The sequence below is a fragment of the Heptranchias perlo genome, chromosome 1 (assembly GCF_035084215.1).
Source record: "Heptranchias perlo isolate sHepPer1 chromosome 1, sHepPer1.hap1, whole genome shotgun sequence".
Lineage (NCBI taxonomy): Eukaryota > Metazoa > Chordata > Chondrichthyes > Hexanchiformes > Hexanchidae > Heptranchias > Heptranchias perlo.
Genome location: NC_090325.1, coordinates 102,762,070 through 102,781,748, shown reverse-complemented (window position 1 = coordinate 102,781,748; position 19,679 = coordinate 102,762,070). Strand labels below are relative to the sequence as shown.

The 19,679-nt window shown below is 43.5% G+C and overlaps 1 protein-coding gene across 1 annotated transcript in view; it reads right to left on the bottom strand.

The window, feature by feature from the left end:
* The window catches only part of ccdc149a (coiled-coil domain containing 149a), a 133,142-nt gene that overhangs the window by 86,609 nt on the left and 26,854 nt on the right, over positions 1 to 19,679 (bottom strand). The gene's annotated exons all lie outside the window — the stretch shown is intronic.

The following is a 19,679-nucleotide window of genomic DNA, read 5'->3' as shown; positions in this document are numbered from 1 at the left end:
GAGAAAAACCAAAACAAGGAGTCAGCCCTACTTAGGTCATTCCTATGTACCTTCCAGCAGACATTTTCAGCGTGGCATTTCAGAATGGAAGTCAGGGAACAAGCATTACAGCCCTTCCTCTAGGTTACAAAATGTATGCTATGAGAGAACAGGGCAAAGAGAGAAAATTCCATAAAAATTAAGCACTGGGCTAAACAAGTATTTTAAACTGTGGCGAAGAACTGGTCAAGTCATAAACATGTTCTTTTTGAATACACGAACAATGCTGGTACAGAATGACCACAGCAATTTTTGGTTGGAGTGTAAGAGTATAAGAGTAAGAAAGTCTTGCTGCAATTGTAGAGGGCTTTGGTGAGACCACACCTGGAGTACTGAATACAGTTTTAGTCTCCTTACCTAAGGAAGGAAATACTTATCTGAGGCGGTGCAATAAAGATTCACTAGATTGATTCCTGGGATGAGAGGGTTGTCGTATGGGGAGAGATTGAGTAGAATGGGTCTATACTCTCTGGAGTTTAGAAGAATGAGAGTTGATCTTTTTGAAACATATAAGATTCTGAGGGGGCTTGACAGGGTAGATGCTGATAGGTTGTTTCTCCTGGCTAGAGTGTCTAGAACTAGGGGGCATAGTCTCAGGATAAGGGGTGGACAATTTAGGACTGAAATGAGGAGGAATTTCTTCACTCAGAGGGTTGTGAATCTTTAGAATTCTCTACTCCAGAGGGCTGTGGATGCTCAGTCATTGAGTATATTCAAGGCTGAGATTGATAGATTTTTGTTCTCTAAGGGAATCAAGGGATATGGGGATCAGGCAGGAAAGTGGAGTTAAGGTCGAAGATCAGCCATGATCTGATTGAATGGCGGAGCAGGCTTGAGGGGCCATATGGCCTAAACCTGCTCCTATTTCTTATGTTCTTATGTTTTTTCCCAATGCCTACGTGTGAGCTGAATGTTTCTTTGTATTTGCTGTTTCCTTCACCTGCACAACCCTTCATTATTGACCATAATTTATCATTCTTTCCATCTTACCTTTTGTTCCATCTCAGCACCTATTTTACAGATTCTTTTCAGTTAAGCTCCTTCATCTTGCTTCCTTGTTAACTTTTATTAATTGTTTTCTTTTTACCTTTTGTTCTCTTTTCTCTCCATTGTTTCTTCTGGTTTCAACTTTTTCACTTTGTTTTTTTTATTCTTTCTGTCACATTATATTTTTTATTCAAAATTTCTTCCCTCCTTTCCTAAAATTGGTGACATGACAGCTCCATAAGCATTGGCAGCTCTCAGATAGCTCATTCAAAATGCCATTCTTCACTTGAGTATAAGCAGGCTATTTAACCTTGAAGAGGTGGTAATCACAGTTGAGCCCAAGCTGTTCCTCACCCAACAACCAGTCAAGGTCTCTTTTACCTTGTTCACCTTTATTGCTTTCTGTTTCCCTTCTCGTGTTTTATCAGGTACCTAGTAAAACTTGTTTTCACAGCCACATCTCTTTCTTCAGCAACTGTGACCGGCTCCGACTTATTCCATGTGGATTCCAACTTAAGTTCCACCCTTAATGTTTTGGATCCACCCATGATTACAGATATCTCCATGACATTCAGCGTTCCTCGAATCACGGCTCTCGCCACTTCCTGAGAGCCACGCTTGACGCCATGCGCCGCCACATGCCGCTCTCGACCATTCTCTTCAGCAGCACCAACTCACTATTTCAGATTTGTCCTCAGTTCCATTTCATCCTTCGCCCCATCCAGCGTCTCAACAAAAAAGTTGTTTTCTTCCTTTCAGGTGTCAAGGACCGCAAGCTTCAACAACTCTTAGATACCAACACTCCTCCTGATCCTTCTTCTCCTTCACTTTCCTCTAACCCCATCTCTCCCACCAATCTCACCTTTTGTCATGTTTTCACTATCCCTTCTGACCTTCCCCTCTCTGACCCCAAATGTTCAGCCCTCAGCAAAGGCCTTCGCTTCATCCCCTTTTGTCCCCGCCTCAATGAATTTCAAGTTCAATATGTTGCTGAGCTCTTCTTCCGTTGCGTTCACCTCCACGCCCACTTCTTTTTCCAGGAGTCTTCCCCCAGCACAGCAGACGCTTTCTCTCATCTTCAGAATTCTCATTCCACCTGGACCCCTCCCTCTGGCCTCTTACCCTCTCTTGATCTTTTCATTGGGAGCTGCCGGTGTGACATTGGCCGTCTCAATTTCTCTACTCCCCTCCCTCACTCATTCTAACCTACCTCCCTCTGAACTTGCAGCACTCCGTTCTCTCAGGTCCAACCCTGATATTGTCATTAAACCTACTGACAAGGGCAGAGCTGTTGTTGTTTGGCAAACAGACCTCTGCCTTGCGGAGGCTGAACGCCAGTTCTCTGACACCTTCTCCTACCTTTCCCTGGACCATGACCCCATCGCCTAGCATCAAGCCATTGTTTCCCAGACTGTCACTGACCTCATCTCCTCTGGAGATCCTCCCCCCATGGCCTCCAACCTCATAGTCCACACACAGCCTGCTTCGACCTCCTTCTTAAGATCCACAAACAGGACTGCCCCAGTAGACCCATTGTTTCAGCCTGTTCTTGCCCCACGGAACTTGTTTCTTCCTATCTTGACTCTTTTTTTCTCCCTTTGTCCAGTCTATTCTGACCTACATCTGCGAGATTTCTGATGCCCTCCGCAACTTTAACAGTTTCCAGTTTCCCGACCCTAACTGTATCCTTTTCACCATGGACGTCCAGTCCCTCTACACCTCCATTCCCCCTACCAGGATGGCCTGCGGGCCCTCCACTTCTTCCTTGAACTGAGGCCCAACCAGTCCCCATCCACCACAACCCTCCTCCGCCTGACTGAACTTGTTCTTAATTGAACAACTTTGACTCCACTCACTGTAGTTGACAGGGCCCTCGACCGAGTCCATCCCTTTTCCCGCACTCTGCCCTCACCCCTTCCATTCCCTCCAAGAACCACGATAGGGACCCCTTATCGTCACCTTCCACCCCACCAGCTCCACGTTCAACGATTCATCCTCCGCCATTTACGCCACCTTGAGTGCAATGCCACTACCAAACACATCTTCACCTCCCCTTTCAACATTCTGAAGAGACCATTCCCTCCACGACACCCTGGCCCACTCTTCCATCACCCCCAACACCTGCCCCCCTTACCACGGCACCTTCCCTTGCAAGCACAGGAGATGCCCTTTCATCTCCTCTCTTCCCACCATCCACGGCACAGAACACTCCTTCCAGGTGAAAAAGCGACTTACTTGTACATCTTTCAATTTAATATACTGTATTCGCTGCTCACATTGCGGTCTCCTCTACACTGGGGAGACCAAATGCAGATTGGGTGATCGCTTTGCTGAACATAAGAACACAAGAACATAAGAAATAGGAGCAGGAGTAGGCACACATGGTCCCTCGAGCCTGCTCCGCCATTCGGTAAGATCATGGCTGATCTTCTGCCTCAACTCCACTTTCCCACCCTATCCCCATATCCCTTGATTCCCTTAGTGTCCAAAAATCTATTTATTTCAGTCTTGAATATACTCAACGACTAAGCACCCACAGCCCTCTGGGGTAGAGAATTCCAAAAATTCACAACCCTCTGAGTGAAGAAATTCCTCCTCATCTCAGTCCTAAATGGCTGACCCCTTATCTTGAGACTACGACACCTAGTTCTAGACTCTCCAGCCAGGGGAAACAGCCTCTCAGCATCTACCCTGTCAAGCCCTCTAAGAATTTTGTACGTTGCAATGAGATCACCTCTCATTCTTCTAAACTCCAGAGAATATAGGCCCATTCTACTCAATCTCTCCTCATAGGACAACCCTCTCACCCCAGGCAAGTATATCCTTCCTTAGGTAAGGAGACCAAAACTGTACACAGTACTCCAGGTGTGGTCTCATCAGAGTCCTATATAATTGCAGCAAGACCTCCTTACTCTTATACTCGAACCCCCTTGCAATAAAGGCTAACATATCATTTGCCTTCCTAATTGCTTGCTGTACCTGCATGTCAACTTTCTGTGATTCGTTTACAAGGAAACCCAAATCCCTCTGACTACCAATATTTCTTAGTCTCTCACCTTTTAAAAAATATTCTGTTTCCTATTCTTCCTACCAAATTGATAATTTCACATTTCTCCACATTATACTCCATCTGCCACATTCTCGCCCACTCACTTACCCTGTCTATATCCCTTTGCAGCCTCTTTGTGTCCTCCTCGTATCTTACTTTCCCACCTAGCTTTGTATTGTCAGCAAACTTGGATACATCACACTCAGTCCCCTCATCTAAGTCATATTGTAAACAGCTGAGGCCCAAGCACTGATCCTTGCAGCACCCCACTAGTTACAACCTGCCAACCCGAAAATGACCTGTTTATTCTACACTCTGTTTTCTGTCCGTTAACCAATCCTCAATCCATGCTACTATTACCCCCAGTATAGTGTAACAACGTCTTGTTCAGTCTGCAAGCATGTCCCCGAGTTTCCAGTCACTTGTCATTTTAATTCTCCGTCCCACTCCCACTCTGACCTCGGCCTCTTACACTGTTTCAATGGAAGCTCGAGGAACAGCACCTCATCTTTTGAATAGGCACTTTACAACCTTCCGGATTCAACATTGATCTCAATAACTTCAGATCATAACCTGAGCTGAAGCACAGAGGACATTGCGAATGGAGTGGATCGTGAGCTGAGTGGGAACGTGAGAATTTGGTGAGAGTGGGACTCTGTGGTAAAGTAGTGGGTAAATTGAAATTAAAATTTAGTTTATAATTTAACTTGGAACTTTAAAACTTTAAAAGAAACGGCAAATTAGTTAACAGTTAACAGAAACTGCAAGTCAGTAGCAGTTAACAGTCAATCAGCTGTAAGTGATTGCCTGAATAGAGGGTAATTACTGTGAGCTGGAAGCTGATTAAACAGTTGTAACTGGTGTTCTCAAAAGGTGCATAAAGTAGAAGGTTATCTGCTGAAGCATACAGCGGGCATTATAAAGAAACTGGATCGTGTACTGAATGGGAACTTGAGAATTTGGTGCTAACGTTTAAAAAATTTAAGAAGAAAAAATGCAAAAAACCCAAAACAGACCAAAAAGTAGTTACAGCCTGAATGTGGTTCATGGCATCTTGGAGCAGCAGGCTGTCCAAAGCAGGGGAGGAAAGAGAAGAAGAAAGAAGTAAGGAGTAGGAAGAGGAGGATGATGATTCAACAATTAGGGGGACAGGTAGCATCTTTGTAAGCAGGATCGACAGTCCCACATGGTGTGTTACCTACCTGGTGCCAGGGTGAGGGACATCTTAAACCAGCTTAAAAGGATATTGGAGAGGGAGGGGGAGGATCCAGTTGTTGTGGTTCATGTTGGGACCAACAACATAGGAAAGAGTAGGCAAGAGGTCCTGTTCAGAGAGAGCTAGGAGCTAAAGTAAAAAAAATAGGACCTCAAAGGTTATAATCTCTATTATTACCCATGCCATGAGCACTACCTGGGCAAGGAAGGGTCTGCTGTTGCCATTTACAGCTCCTCTAGAACCATCTTTTACATAAGAAATAGGAGCAGGAGTAGGCCAATCGGCCCTTCGAGCCTGCTCCGCCATTTAATAAGATCATGGCTGATCTGATTCTAACCTCAAATCTAAACTCATGTCCACTTTCCTGCCCACTCCCCGTAACCCCTAATTCCCTTCACTTCTAGGAAACTGTCTATTTCTGCTTTGAATTTATTCAATGATGTAGCTTCCACAGCTTCCTGGCGCAGCAAATTCCACAGACCTACCACCCTCTGAGTGAAGAAGTTTCCTCTCATCTCAGTTTTGAAGGAGCAGCCCCCTTATTCTAAGATTATGCCCCCTAGTTCTAGTTTCACCCAACCTTGGGAACATCCTCACCGCATCCACCCGATCAAGTCCCTTCACAATCTTATATGTTTCAATAAGATCGCCTCTCATTCTTCTGAACTCCAATGAGTAGAGTCCCAGTCTACTCAACCTCTCCTCATATGTCCACCCCCTCATCCCCGGGATTAACCGAGTGAACCTTCTTTGTACTGCCTCGAGAGCAAGTATGTCTTTTCTTAAGTATGGAGACCAAATCTTTTGTTTCTTAACTTGTTTCATTACCACCCTCCCTGCCTTGCAGCATCATCCCCTTTGTCATTTAATCACTCCTGCCCTCCACCCATCACACACCGTCCCCTTTGTTCTTTCCTCCCCTCCCTTCATCCCGGTGCACCACCCCACTTTCCCTGGCTCTGTATTTGCTTAAAAACTGTTAAATCTTTAACTTACAGTTCTGACAAAAGGTCATCGACCTGAAAAGTTAATTCTGTTTCTGTGCTGCCTGACCTGCAGAGTATTTCCAGCATGTTTTGTTTTTAATCCAGACACACATGCTTCCTAGGAACAGGAGTAGGCTATTCAGCCCCTCAAGCCTGTTCTGCCATTCAATGAGATCATGGCTGAACTGTATCCTAACTCCGTCCACCGACCTTGGCTCCATATCCCTTAATACCCTTGGCTAGTAAAAATCTATCGATTTCAGATTTAAAATTATTAATTGAGCTAGCATCTACTGCTTTTTGTGGGAGGGAGTTCCACACTTCTACCACCCTTTGCGTGAAGAAGTGTTCCCTAACTTCTCCGCAGCCTTCAACATGTCATCGATGACGACGAACACCTCGCTAAGGCCATCCCCACGCCTCCACTACTCGCCTTTAAACAGCCACCCAACCTCAAACAGACCATCGTTCGCAGAAAATTACCCAGCTTTCAGGAGAACAGCGTCCACGACACCACACAACCCTGCCACGGTAACCTCTGCAAGTCATGCCAGATCATCGACACAGATACCACCATCACACGAGAGGACACCACCCACCAGGTACATGGTTCATACTCCTGTGACTCGGCCAACGTTGTCTACCTCATACGTTGCAGGAAAGGATGCCCCAGAGCATGGTACATTGGCGAGACCATGCAGACACTGCGACAACGGATGAACGGACACCGCACAACAATCGCCAGACAGGAGGGTTCCCTCCCAGACGGGGAACACTTTAGCAGTCAAGGACATTCAGCCACCGATCTTCGGGTAAGCGTTCTCCAAGGTGGCCTTCGAGACAAATGACAACGCAAAATCGTTGAGCAGAAATTGATAGCCAAGTTCCGCACCCATGAGGACGGCCTCAACCGGGATCTTGGGTTCATGTCACGCTACACGTAACTCCACCAGCGGAAAAATAAGTCATCTGTTTTTAATACAACCGGACATTCTCTCTCTCTCTCTCTGCCTTTCGGGTCTCTTTAACTCTCTGGCTTTGTAATCTGACCCATTGTGTATTCAGTATACTGGGATGTAATGTTTTCCGTGGCTAACCTGTCTGAACACCAACGACACCTTTGATTGCTGCGATCGTCTCCCAGGCTAATATATGCTATGAGATCTTAGAACCCTTCACTCACTCACCTGATGAAGGAGGTAAGCTCCGAAAGCTTGTGATTTTCAAATAAAACTGTTGGACTATAACCTGGTGTTGTAAGATTCCTTACATTTCTCTCCTGAACGGCCTGGCTTTGATTTTAAGGTTATGTTCCCTTGTCCAAGACTCCCCCACCAGTGGAAAAAGTTTCTCTCTATCTACCCTATCAATTCCTTTCAAAATCCTAAAAACCTCAATCAAATCACCACCTAACCTATATTCCAGGAAATACAAGCCTAGTTTATGTAATCGGTCCTCATAATTTAACTCTTAGAGCTCTGGTAACATTCTGGTGAATCTGCGCTGCATTCCTTCCAAGGCCAACATATCCTTTCTAAGATGTGGGGCCCGATATTGCCAGGGCGGCGGGTTCGCGGCGGGGGGGCGATTGGCCGTGTGGGTAACGCACCCGGTGAAATCAGTCTGCCCCGAACGCAATCGCAGGCTGATTGGATCCACTTACCTCTTGTTCCGGGTTCCCCGCTGCTGAGCTGCGCGGTGGGCGGACTGCGCATGCTCAGTAAGGTCTGTCAGCTGGAGGAGCTCTATTTAAAGGGGCAGTCCTCCACTGACTGATGCTGCAAGAAATAGGAAAAATTACAGCATGGAGCAGCCCAGGGGGAAGGCTGCTCCCAGGTTTAAAGATGCCTCACTCCAGCTCTTATTGGATAGGGGAGGAGGAGGGGGAGGACAGAGATCTTCCCCCCAGCGGGCAGGAGGAAGCGTCCTGCCTCTGCCACCAAGAAGGCCTGGCTCGAGGTGGCAGAGGAGGTCACCTGTACCACCAACATATCGCATACCTGCATACAGTGCAGGAGGCGCTGCAATGACCTCAGTAGGTCAGCCAAAGTGAGTACACTTACTCATTCCCCTACACTCCGTCTGCCACATCACTGCCCCCACCCCACATCTCCTTCTGCACTGCCAACACTACTCTGTGACATCACCCCTCACACCCACTCACACCCCATCCTCATCTTACCTGCACTTACTCACCTCGCCAGTACTCATCCCGCCACTACCACTCAACCCAATCCTCATACAATCTCATGGCTCTATCTCATAATCACCCTCTCATGCATCTCTTTCACAGTCAGCCTCACTCAACCTGCCACTACCTGTGCTGCAGCCACAGGGCATGCATCACATATGTGCAGTAGGAAGCGTAAGGCAAACGTGTCGTGAACATGAAGGGGATGCACAAGGGTGTTTGAGGGTTTGTCATGGTTTTTACTTATATTGAATTTCTGATCAACTCACATCACATATTATATTGGCACCACTACTGCCACGTCTTTGCGAATTTTGTCTGGTTTGTGCAATAATGCCCTTTCCTGAGGATCACAATGAAGACCCACAACTGATGCCACCCATTGTGTCACTGCAGAGTGGGTGTAGGTGTATTTGCAGGGCTCTTTTGTGCAGACGACTGAGAGACGTCGGCGATGTCCCCGGTGGCATCCTGGAAGGATGCGGAGGAGAAGTTGTTGAGGGCAGTGGTGACTTTGACAGCGACAGGTAAGAAGATGGTGCTCAGGCCAGCTGGGAGCAGCTCGGCATGAAGGAGGCTGCAGATGTCCACGACTAGATGTCGAGTGACTCTGAGCCTCCGTGTGCACTGCTGCTCAGAGAGGTCCAGGAAGCTGAGCCTCGGTCTGTGGACCCTGTGGCGAGGGTAGTGCCCTCTGCGACACATCTCTCTCTGCAGTTGCCCTCCCTCCTGCTGTGCAGGTGGATGTGTCACAGCACTGTGTTGTGGAGCTCCACGTGTCAGAGGTGGACGGCGTGGCTGGTGATGCTGTTCGTCCTCTGAGGAGGTCATGACTGCAGCTACAGCGGCCCCCATCCGGAAGATGTACACCTGAGGGGGTCCGCAAGGTAAATGTGTCTGGACACCGGGGTAAGTGTGCAAGTTGGTGAATTTTGTTGTTGGGAGGAGGGTGGTGGAGGCCAAACTTTGTCCAAAGTGACAGAGTGGCCTCCTGCAATGAGTGAGGGTCTCCTCCCCCCCCCCCCACCCCCAGCCTGTCAAATGGACCTTTGCAGCTGCCACAGGCTGATAGCTGCAACATGTCCATTTGAACTGGGAGTGTTTCCCCCAGTACGGGAAACAGTCCCAGTTGTTTGTAAAATCCCAACCCTCCTAAAATATTTCGTTAATCAGGTCTGTAAACGACCTGAAATACCAAGATAAATAGCTTAAGTGGCACCCCATCGGCTTTAATTGCCGGCGGGAGTCCCACATGCGGGGGCTGCGCACGCATGTCAGCGCATCTGTGGGAAACCCGGAAGTGCGCGGGTTGGAACCGGGCTCCCGACCTGCCCCGGGAATCCCCGATTTTTGGAGCCCCCCCCCCCCCCGCCAGGAACACACCCGATCGCGGGTGCTAAAATAGAGCACGTGGTGTCCAGAAAATAGTTGTCCCTGGGAGGTGATCAAGAGCAGCAACTCTATCTAATTGCTTCCCCCTTCCTTGCTCAGGTAGTGCTCCTACTGATATATTGGCTGAAATTAACTAACTCAGCACTGGCCAGGAATCAAATTTGTACCTTCCAGTTATAATTCAACACTGCACCATGCAGTGTACTTTACCCACTAAGTTATGAGTTGAACCTTCACTTTTGTACTTTTAATTTTCTTTCCCTCAACCACAAAATAAACTAAGTTAATACCGCTCTTGGTAGTTAGCATTTATAAACAGAAGTGGCAAATTAAACGAGCAGAATAAAGGGTATGAGAGAGAGACATCAGCTGTTCTGAGAAGGTGGAGTTGCGATTCCCATTCCTGGGTGGGTTCTATAGAGACAGGTGTACACACAGAGGGAGAGGGATGCTGTTCCAGTTGCTAACTTGTACCATGGTCATTATTAAATACACTCTCTTCTATATACAGAAATGTGTTAGGAGCTTTGTCTGAAAGAAGCTGAAGACCCTGTTATCCGGTGCTTACTTGGGTCTTCCCAATATGCAAGTAGCAAAGGAAGACAAAGAGGATTGTGCAGCGGGCAAGTTCCAATGCAAAGAGAGATATTGAAGCTTACATTTTATTCAAAAGGCCACATAGGCTATTCAATCCTAATAAAAGCAAATTTCATTTGAAAGCAAACTTGCTGCTTGTATGGCACCATACAGCAGATTTTCCATTTTGGTGCTCCCGGTCCGCAACTACATCTGTCTGAATGGCACGCTGGGAAACTGTATACACTCAGCCTGATTTTCTATCCATTAATTTTGGGCTCCAGGTGTGCAATTTCCTGTTATGCACTCCCACCGGGCATAGTTCCATGCCAACACCGTGGATGCTAAGAATTTATCTGAAAATTATTAAAGAAATGTCTTTGGATAAGGTTTGATAATGGCTTCCTTGCCAAATAAGGACTTAAAAAGAAATTAACATATTTACAACTGAAACAGATCTTTAAAATGTACTTGTATGATTAATCTTCAAATCAGAACTGCCAATTTATTTGCTCATTCACTTGCTTGGAACTGTTTTTGTTCCGTGGGGAGCAGTATAAAAATGCAAGTTGTTGTAGTTTGAGAGAGGCAGGGAAATGAAGACAAGATGCCACAACATCTTGTTCAAAGGCCCCTCCCCTCTGCTGCTCAGCCTGCATTACAGCTTTATTCTATGTTTCTTTAAAGTCAGTTTGTTTGGCATATAATCTTGTTTTTTGGAATATACCTCAATAATCAAACAGCCCAGTTACAGTCTCAAAGTAGTAGCGACTATGTTCAGTTTGGTCAGGACAACTGAACTAACATCTTGGCGCATGCACAGACGTTTGTTTAACAGATATAATCTGCAGGTGATTAACACTCTGTTCATTTACTGGCAGCCTGATGCACATGTCCAGTTTCACAGTCGCAGCAATGCAGGGGGAGTGATCTTGCAGCAGACAAGAATCATATACATTTCCTTGGGAGTGTTTTTATCCATTTCTGACCTGTAGTTGCTATAGATTCATTTCTTATGCAAATCTTCAGTTACAGTGTAAGTAGAGTTTAAGTTGACCCTCTTCTGTTCTGTGATCTGCATCAACTGCCAACCATTAATGAAACATGTTCCTGTAACAAAGGTCTCACAATGTGTTGACGGTTTATTTTAAAATCATTACTTTGCCTTCCTTACTTCAATATTATAGGATTATGATTCTCCTGATAATTACTGTCAAACTAGGGCTGGGTTTATATATCATTTCTTTTTAAATATATGTCATATTTTATACTTTACCTAGAAACAAGATGTGAAGAGTCCTTTGTTTGCTATTTTTAGTGGAATTGTAAATGTATTCTTTACATGTGTTTACAATTTCACTACAATTAGTGCGTGAAGGAAATCTTACCCCAAGTTTCTAAAAACATTTTATCTCATGTAATTCAAAGTCTTCAGGCATTTTTGGTGAACTGAGGAAAATGCAATTCTTGATGACTGAACTGTTACTGATATTTTGATTGATATTTGGAGAACAAAAGAAAAAAAACATAATGAATCATAGAAATATAGGAACATAGGAATACGGAACAGGAGTAGGCCATTCAGCCCTTCGAGCCTGCTCCGCATTTGATAAGATCATGACTGATCTGTGATCAAACTCCATATACCTGCCTTTGGCCCATATCCCTTAATACCTTTGGTTGCCAAAAAGCTATCTATCTCAGATTTAAATTTAGCAATTCAGCTAGTATCAATTGCTGTTTGCGGAAGAGAGTTCCAAACTTCTACCACCCTTTGTGTGGAAAATCATAGTAAAAGAAAGGCAAAAAAGAATGCCAGATGGGGTATCTGGAGGACGGAGACCTCTGCCACCTCATCCCATTGTGAAGTGGTGGAGGTCCCAAACCCACGACCTCCACCACCCAGAAGGACAAGGGCAGTAGGTGCATGGGAACACCAACCTTCAAGTTCCCCTCCAAGTCACACACCATCCCGACTTGGACATGTATCGTTGTTCCTTCATGGTCACTGGGTCAAATTTCAGGAACTCACTACGTAACAGCACTGTGGGAGTGCAGCAGTTCACCACGTGGACTGCAGCAGTTCAAAAAGAAGCCCCACCACCACCTTCTCAAAGGCAACTGGGGTTGGGCAATAAATGATGGCCTTGCTAGTGACACCCATATCCCAAGAATGAATTTTTAAAAAGTGAGTCTCCAAATGAACTTTACCTTAAATTCTGAAAAAATATTTATCTTATTAGTAATGCCACTGGATAGTGCACTTACTCATCCGGTATTCCATTTATTACACTAAATTTAAGTATTATCAGAAGATGGCTGATAATAACCTCAGGGAAGATAGCAGAATTTCTGGACAAGGTCAGAAGATGTCTGTTAATAACCTCAGGGAAGAAAACAGCATTGCTGGACAAGACAACAGCACTATTACTGAAAATGTTATCAGTGGCTCATCAATGATGTTAATGTGTTCTGTGGGCAGTAGTATCTGATGTTTTTGCAGTCAGTGGCATTTCCTATTGAGTCTTACTGCTGCAGACAGTTGACAACAGCTACCCAGGAATCTGACACCATTCACAAGAATGCTATTGGCAAATTCCAAGAGGCTCAGCTTTGATGCGAGCCAGTAAACGTGGAGGCAAGAAGTGCACTGAGAACACTGGTGGTAGATGTAAATAGACAAGTAGCATCTTTAATAATGGCCATTGTGGTCACAAAGGCTCACTATTGTGTGCTGCCAGACTCAGCAATGTCCTCATCAATACTTGCCTCAGCTTTTATCTTCCTTGTGGACAACAGTGGTAGGTAGTGTAAGTCCACATAGATACTTGAGGCAGCAATCGAGATGGTAATGGAATTGGCAGTATCACTGCATCTGTGGTGCCTTTTCACCTCATTCACATATAGAAATATTCAGTTGAAAAGTTAAGAGATACCAATTACACAACAGTAAATAAAAACACTAGCTTAGCTGCAATTTTTTCTTGTATTGCAGCATTTTAATTAAACAAAATTTTAAACCCTCTATAATTTTATATCTAAAACTAATTAGGATGTCAATGAGCACAAACAATAAGCCAAACAAAAGCAACCTGCGGGGCCTGAAATATGCACTACATGACATGAGTGATGCAAAATTGCTCGGAATTGATAACTACTGAACAAGTACGCAGTGTCATTATCTATCTATAACTACATCTGGGACATGTCTGCAGGGTGTAGATAAGTATCCAACGTGCCCAGAGTATCCCAGCTGTTTTTAGCCAAATCAAAAATCACTATCTGTGAGAACTATTTTTACTATCTCTAAAGATTTTACTTCCTCTTCTCTAAAAATGATCGTCTCTAAAAGGCAACCACCACAAACGCAACCAATCAAATCTATGAATCCCCCCCCCCCACCCCCCAAGAGTCCTGTAAGAAGCTAATAGTTCCCACCCACTCTACCAGGTATCCCAAAAAATAAAATTTCTGTCAAAAACACACAAGGAAATTAACAATTTTGAAGAAAAAAACTTGCTCATCCCTTCTTTGAAATGCCTCCAAAAATTTGCCCCCTTTCTCAAAGGTCTCATTTTGTGTACTATTCCATTCTAGGATCGGTGATTTTCTTTTAAACCTGGGCTTTTCCGTGATGGTTTTTAATGCTCTGCATGAAGTCAGTGCCCCTCAATGCCTTTTTGGAGTCTTTGCACATGCATCAAAATTGTACATCCATTGCTACCCCTCTTCCCGAAAGGCTCGCAGTATCTCTTCCTGGTGATTATGAATGCCATTTCTCCTCCAAACAGCCATGGCGATACTCTCTTTCCTGACAACCATGGCCTTTGTTCCTGCTTCTGCCTCCTTCCTGCCTTCCCCCAAATTGTTCCCACAGTCCTTCCACGTGCACCCCCAGCAGCTTGGATGTGGCTTGGCCCCTTCGTCTCCCCCCAACTCCAGCCCCCCATTTGCTGTCAACCCCCCCCCCCCCGCACCTCAAATCCTCATGAAACCCAAAAGCACCAAGTACTCCCATTCCAGAGATACACCTAAGTTTCAGCTCCATGAGCACTTTTAGTACCCCTCAGGCACTCCAGCTCCTCTTTCTGAGTGCGCTTGGACTCCCTCCTCGCTCCCGACCCCCTCTAGAGTGCTTTCCATGCTTGACCCCAAGCCCCCCACCCCAAGAGGCTCTTAGACTTCTCCCCACCTTTCCAGACTCCCTGGCCTTCCAAAAGTTTTCAGAGACCCCAGACACATCCAAGCAGACGCAGACCTTGCCCATAGTAAGAACTTCCAGCTTGAAATCGCAGCACCACTTCCTCCATGTAATCACAGACCCCATATCCCATACAATGTCACAGCAATATAAGGTGAGAACGAATAAAATTATGGAAGACGGAAAGGGATACAGAAAGAATTGGAGAGTAGGAAAGAATGAGGAAGACAACTGCAGAAAGAGACATTTTTTGCTCAAACCAAATGTCATAAGATAAAATAATGCAGTGGTTTTCTCCTCTTCATGGTTAGAAATCGTAGACTGTTGCAGAATCCAGCTAATAATTTTACTATTAGAAACAGTAAAATGCAAATGCAAATTTACTTGGCAATTAAAGCAATTTTTCTATTTTTATACCAAATACAAGAGGGGAATTGTATTAATTGGCAGCATGTAAATAGTGTGAATTATCTACATCTGATTATGTCCAATTTTAAAAATGTATGGTGTGTAGTCAGTCTCAAAAGAGAACAAAACAGCTTTCCATTACATGAGCAGGGCTGAAGTTAATATTTGCATGTCAGTGTACAGCACAAGCAGAATTCATATGACTCATTTGTGTGCATTGCGTGGATTGCATCAGCATTACACCCTTTCCAGAATCAAGGTCTTTTAGTTTTATTGGAGAAAGCATTTATATTCTATCATGCAATTTGAATCCAAAATTATTTGTAGATAGCACATTCTCACACAATGAACTGAGCTCCATGCTAATTTTAAAACAAGCAACCATGTGAGCGGTTTCTCTTTTCCAACTTTTTTGAGGGTGTATGGAAATAGTTGGGGGTGTAGTCTTGGTCTTCATTAAAGAATTAATCTTTGAAATGAATTCTAGCTTTGGGCCCATATTAACAGCAAATTTATGCAGCCCGATCAACAGTAGTATTGATGAGGTTAACAAAACAAAAAAACTGATATGTCTTATTGCCATCACAGAAACATGTCAGTGTGCAGAAGATAGAAAAGAACTGGAGTGCATAGTGTTCTGTAACTAAGAAGAGAAACAGTGTTATTGATAAGGGGAGCTACAACATCTATCAAAGGGAAAGATAGTACTGTGGAAGGGCAAACGCAGTAATACCAATACGGTAGAAATTAATGCTGTTAAAGGTAACAAATCCTAATTGGGAACCCCTGTAAACTGCCAGCTCAAGTTGAACAGATATAGAGAGGTGTTTCGGTAAGTAAGAGAGGATAAAGGAAATTGTAATATGACGAGCATGATCTTATATCTTCCAGAAGTGGAACAGAACCAGGGACAACCAGAAGAGAAGGTAAAAGTAGAAACAATTTCATAGTGGTACTGACGAAAGGTCGTCAACCTGAAACATTAACTCTGTTTCTTTATTCACAGATGCTGCCTGACTTGCTGAGTATTTCCAGCATTTTCTGTCTTTATTTTAGATTTCCAGCATCCACAGTATTTTGTTTTTGTCATAGTGATAATCTGTCTCTTACCCAAGATAACAGACTGCAAGAGCAGGTGCTACATTATATTTTGTATTCAGCAGTCTACCACAACTGATCGGTAAACTGGAATTGGGTGAACACTTGGGTTCCAGTGAGTATTGGATGTAATTAGATTTGACATTGTAATTAAAGTCAAGGCCAAAAGTAACAATATAGGCTTCAAAGACTAAAGAAGCAAACTTCTCAGCTACGAAAAGAGCACCAGGGAAAATTAACTGGGAGTGAAAGAACAAAACAGAAATAAAATGAAATTTTTAGACTATTTCAGTGTACATAGAATGTACATGGAAAGCAAGTATATCCCTCTGGAAGAGAGAATCACACCTAAACAAGACCACAATTGCTGAATAAGATCAAAAATATAATAAAGGTCAAGGAAAAATATTTGATAAAGATATATGCAGGGAAACAAAAAACAGATTCTGAACCATACACATAATTAAAATGAGTATAAATGGTAAGAGGACAGACAACAATATGAAGACAGATTGCAGGCAGCAGTAATATAAATGCAAAGAATTTTTTTAACTATGTATGCAGGAGACAGAAAATAAAAGACCAAACAGATCCTTATTGGGATAAGAGGAGCAAAAATATTGTAGAAATCAGGAAACCAAACCTTTTCATAGAATCAAAAGGCTCAGAAGGAGGCCATACGGCCCATCATGCCTGTGCTGGCTCTTTGAAAGAGCGATCCAATTAATTCCACTACCCTGCTCTTTCCCTACAGCCCCGCAAATTTATCCTTTTCAAGTATATATCCAACTCCCTTTTGAAAAATTATTAAATCTGCTTCCACCACCCTTTCAGGCAGTGCCTTCCAGATCATAACAACTCCCAGCGTTAAAAAAATTCTCCTCATTTCCCCCCTGGTTCTTTTGCCAATTAACTTAAATCTGTGTCCTCTGGTTACTGACCCTGTGCCAGTGGAAACAGTTTCTCCCTATCTACTATCAAAACCCTTCATAATTTTAAATAAATTCTTCACAAATGAAGACTGTAATCAAAATTCTTCCTCCTGTCCTTTTAGCTCAAAAAATCTACATCACTCTAGTAGATCTCCTATGTCAGGGATATGCAACCCTCAGCTCCCAAGCTTTCGCAATCTGGCCCTCAAAGCCCTGGAAATTCAATCCTATTTCTGCTTATTATTTCTTATTTGCTGGTTAGTCATGTTGAATGTTGTAGGCCTGGAAAAAAAAAATCGAATCGTGTAGAAAAATTAAATGTATCTTAAAAATGTGACCTTTATCTTCCTTGTGTTTCCTTCCATATCATTTCTCACCTTCTTCCCCAATACTCAACAGGGGATGGACCACGGCAGAAGCTGGCACCTTACAGCAATCTGATGACACAGGAGTAACCAATGCTTTAGAGCGGAAGTAGAAGTGGAGCTGCAGAGGACCAGCAGTAATGTCGCTGAGCACTGACGTCATGCATGCACAGAGGCCTCAAGGTTCACATGCGCACACAAGTTCCCCTTCCCTTATCCACAAAAATAAAGATGGAGGAAAGGTCTTGTAGAAGAAAGCGAACTTCAGGAAGGAACAAAACTCAAGCCCCAGACCTCTAAGATTTCTGACAGGCTATTGGCAAAATTAGAGGTAAGTCCATTTTTTTGTTAACAAGTACATAAAAACTTAAAATAGTTATGTTATAAATTGTATTTTCTACATCTGGATAGTCAGCTGTCTGAGGAAACAACATGGCCATTTAAAGAATGTGAGAAAAAGTCTTGAGTAATTTGCTGTTTTCTGACTGGTTGGTGATTGCTAGCTTTTTCATTCTGTTCATATCTGAGCAAATCAGGATGGATAACTTAACGGATAGTGGTTACTTGAGCCAATCAGAAAAATGTGACATAATTTTCCATGCTATGGACACATTTAATATGCCACCTTACACATTTGATGATTGACAAACACATTAAATGTGTGATGCTCCCAAAAAGAAAGAAACAAGGAATTAAATGATACAGGGTGAGGAAACAGGTGAGGCTTTAATAACAATATTCAAAACCGGAACCTGGCATGAACTCTAGGCTTAGCCAATTAGCCTAACATTGGTGGTGGTGAAAAAGTACCTAAGAGCATTTTATGGCATATCTCCAATATTCATTTAAATAACACCATAGCCGGAAAGGAAATTGTGAACATGGATTTACAATCTGCTGGAATTCTTTGAAGCATTAACTAAATTGGTTGATGAGAGTAATCCAGTGGATATTAACTACTTGGATTTTCAGAAGGCATTTGATAGTTTCATTTGCCAGGTTCATTTAAAAGTAATGGTAATTTTTCTATCAGGAAGCATCTCAGGGTAAGCTGAAGCAACATGTTCCAACTTTGTACCGATCATTGGCAAGATCACTTTTGAAATACTTTGGGCAATGTAGGACATCCTGGTGCTGAAAATCTGTGGCCCAAGGATCGGTATGTGCTCATCTGTAACTTCCAGGGGCAGAGGGAGGTCACATCATTTAAATAGGATGGGTGAACGTCCACGCCACTAGGGATGCATCTCGGGCGACCACCTGTCCCACAAGTGTGCAAACTGCAGTGGAGTGTGCCGGTTTCAGGGATACCAGGGCCTTTCCAGAAACATCCTTTGAATGACCACAGGACCAGGGATTTTCAGCCCTCATATTTTTAAACAAATGCACTGGAGATGATTCAGCGAAGAACAAGATGATTTATGAACTTGGGGATCTAATTTATGATGAGAGATTCTCAGAACTGAAATAGTTTGTATTTGACAAGATTGCAATGACAAATGATCCAGATTTTTTAAATACCGAGAAGTAATGCAGAATGTACATGTAAGCAAATTATTTAATTTGGACTGTGAATTCAGAACTAGAGGATGCAAATAGGAGTGTGTTTATATTTCAAAAAGCAAAAGGACAAGTTGCTTCCAAATTCATTGCAGGTTTGGAGAGCTGATTTACACCAGTTTTCCAAACCTAATCTAGTTTCCCAATTTTGAAATTGACTGAAGTCCTTTGATACACTGATGTGGTGGCAGTCTAGGAATAGATCCCTATTGCTCTGTACTTTTAAATCTGAACTACAGAATCCCACGTTCATGGTGCAGTCCGGAATTTGCAGTTGGGTATGAAAGCTCTAGCTACTATGGGTTTTATTTCCATTGCTCTCGTGTAATCCACTGGAAAGTTTCTAAGATGGACCCTTGTTTACACAATAACCGCAATGTCAGTGAATCGGAAACCAAATCGAGTGATGCTAAAGTTGGTGTGTAAATTTACCTTCAAACACTAAGAAGCCTCAAGTAAGACAAGATTAGAAATAATGTTTTCCTCAGAGTTGTTAATGTTGTCTCTTAACACTTTAAACGAGGATGAGATGAATATCTGGTTCAGATGGGTTTGACAGTTTTAAGGATAACATAGACAATCATTTGAATGCTGCATGGAACATAATTTCAAAACTGCTAGGATATTAAAATATTATATTCTACTACAGTTTTCCTTATTTTACCTTTGGGAAGCAGAG